Below are 3,339 nucleotides of genomic sequence, written 5' to 3' on the forward strand. Positions count from 1 at the left end.
AGCTTGCTGGTAGTTTATCACTCAGAGGAAAGCACAATTGAATTACCTAAGAAGATATTACAGTAAGACACTCCAAAGAGGATGAGGAGCAACATTTTTTAAAAATCTACTTAGCTTATCTTCTACTAGTTATCATAAAAACAGAGCCTGCCTTTAAAAAAAAAGTTAATATATATTATTTCAGAAGAAAACAGCTTCCAAGATCACAATGCCATATTAAATTCTTTCCCAAGCTCAATAAACCATGACTTATAAAACTTGTAAAATCTTTACTAGACTCTTGACAGCTCCACATGTGTCTGTGGCAAGAAGAATGGAACCTTTTACTAAACATCTGCTAAATCTTGCATCTTGGCTAGAATGACTGTACTCGATAGCAACACACGGTCTAACGCTTGCTGAGTGCGGTCTGGGACTGTGATGGAATCTGTTTTTCTTCATGAAAACACCACACTGCTTTGCCATGGTGCTTTATCATAGCCTGTATTTGTAGCAGCCATTTCCAGTAATACTGCATAACGGCACATCTCTTAGGGCAGTTGCGCCTCCACAGTGGCACATTGTTCACCACGGGCTGAAATCATACCACTGCCAGCTACGTTTTCAAAGAGGATGCACGCATGGTGTCTCCATTAGTGCACACTGCTCTGGAAGTTAGGAGTCCAGCAGCTTTGTTTGTGCACAGTCAGGGTACAAATCTAGAGGGCAGCTTAAGAACAGCTAGTAAGTCTAGTCACAGAAATTTCTGAGAACAGTCAGAGAAGTCAGAGAAAGTATATTTGCTCATTTTTTGCAATATATCTGATAGATTCCTCTATGGAGTATATTTAGCAATATTCTCCCATTCTACAGAATGGTGACTTCTGGTTTTCCAGATCAACATGTATATGTTAATCAGTTTTTCCCACATATAACCAAATATGCTGAAAAAATAATAAGTCTCATGTTTTTAAGTTCCCACTGTCCTGTCATTACTCAAAATACAGCAGACACTCAAATACGGACAGTGTCCTCACATCTTTCAGAGGGGCTCTCACATCTGCTTCAGAAGTATTTTGCAATGGACAGTGCTAGAAACAAGGCATCTGTCTAGCGGCAACTTAGGTCTAGTCTAGCATGGCAATTAAACATTTCCTATTTGAAAATCTATGAAAGATCTTTAAGAAGACTCTTTCCTTGACAAAATTGGCATTTTCCTTATGTGAAGTCATCCTATGACTTTGGATAAATCTCTCTGATTCTAAAGAACCCAAATGTCCTATATTAATACCAGCTGGAACGAGTTGCTAAAACAGTTCAAAACACGGAGTTTACAAAAAGGTTCGCTTTTGCTTATGCTCAGAGAAGCTTGTCAGCTCAGGAAGAAGCGTACAATTTTACACTGTTCTGCAGAGATGCAGAACAAAATCACTGATGTTTTCATAGTCCACTGAGTTTAGTTTCAAAGCACAAGTCTGTAGAGAGCAAGGAATTGATCTGCTGAAAGGGAGCTTTGCCAGTCTACGCCCTTTAGACATGCTGGTCCATGATTTGGGTGCAGAAAGAAGTTCTACATCAACAGACTAGCTGAATTTCCCAGTCTGTATTGATGTGAACCCTCTAGCTCTGTTCTGCTTCCTACTTTGAGATACTTACAAACCCAAATATTTTTCTGAAGTCAGCTATGCCACAAGAAGCTTGCACTTCTGAGCATAACAGAGCCAGAACAGCTTTTAGACATTTCACACTTGAAAAAGAAAGTTTTCTTCCTGACAGTCCACTCAATGCCATTTATAATAAATAGGCGATTCCCCTCACTGCACCTCTGCACAGCCATATTGCTCTGTAGATACCCATCTCACAGGTTTGACTGATTTTTGACAATCATTTCTTTTCCCCTGTTGCAAAGGCTTTTATTTCCAAAGGCTGTCCCTGACAGGTTATATCTAACCTGAGTAGTTTACCTTGGAGTACAGCAATGCTCAAGATATTCTTTCTGGCTTGCTCTTCAGCATGTGGTACATCACAAGGCATGAAATTCAAAAGCATTACTCTATGTATCACAAATACTTTCCCTTACTGGGATGGATTTTCTGAAACTGGTAAGTCATCTTGACAACCTACTCAAGGATACCTTTCAGAAAAATATGCACTATACCACAATGTTTATCTCACACACCTCCCTCCTCTCAGATGGCAAGAGGACAGAAAGACAAAAAGCATGTCCGCATTCTTACAAGGCAAAAAAAAAATATCTCTCACATCTAAAAAAGAAAATGCTATGGCAATCTGGGAACATCAGTGCATTGGAAGATGAAAGATAAATTGTGTTATGTGTATGCTACACATGTTGTTGTTATTATCTCCAAGAGGAGAACCCTATTGTGCTAAATACTACACACGCTCAAAGTAACAGGCAGTTCCTGCCCCAAAGGCCTCATAACCTAAGATAAAAGCAGTACTGTAGTCCCCTTTTAATAAAAGGGAAGTGAGACACCAAAAGATTCAATGACTCGAACAAGATACTCAATGAAATGGCAGATCTGGGAACTGAACCCAGATTTAAGTCTCCATCCCTTGATTTAATCCACACAGCATTGCTCAGAATCACTTTTAGTTAAGCAGAAACATCTAAACTCCAAATTGGTACCCATTATTATTTCTACTTATTTAATGAGAAAACAAAATACTTGATCTATTGTTATTTCCCTCATTAATTTTAGATTCCTGTAAGAGTAATTATTTAGGTTTATGTCCAAAAGATCCCACACATCCACAAAGAAATAATTTGTATTCACTTCACAATCCTTTGACACACAGAATCCATTTATAACTGGAATACTTTAGCCCTACCTTTTTATTTAATTTTGTAGGCCTGTGCAAAGGATTAATTTGGGGAAAAAAAGTATGCTGTTTCTAAGCACAAGGCTTGGTTACAAAACACTGCAAGAGCTTCTAACTGATGGGGCACAGAAGATGGGAGAAGGCTCACAAATATCACAGATTAAAAAATAATACAAAATAGCAATCTGAAGATGTTTGTTAGGTGGAGGAAAGGAAGTTACTGCAGGAGGTATGGCGACTGAGAAGAAAGAAGATGGAAAGAAGGCCCAAAGGGCAGTCAACAGAAACTTCAGGAAGAAGAGGAGAGCAGAGCAGGCCTGGCCAGAGCTGTGTAGGGCATGGGAAGCAAGGATACAAGCACTTGAGAGTTCTAATTTACATTCCGTAAGTCCAAGTTTAACTGTGTATTACCATGTCATTACTACCAAACAGGGGAAGAATTCCTCTCCAAATGAGTCCAAATAAATTGTAAAGCATAACAGACTACAATGGGGCCAGGTGTCCTGGGACAGCCCC

Source organism: Mesitornis unicolor, unplaced genomic scaffold, assembly GCF_000695765.1.
Source record: "Mesitornis unicolor isolate BGI_N332 unplaced genomic scaffold, ASM69576v1 scaffold39767, whole genome shotgun sequence".
Taxonomy (NCBI): Eukaryota; Metazoa; Chordata; class Aves; order Mesitornithiformes; family Mesitornithidae; genus Mesitornis; species Mesitornis unicolor.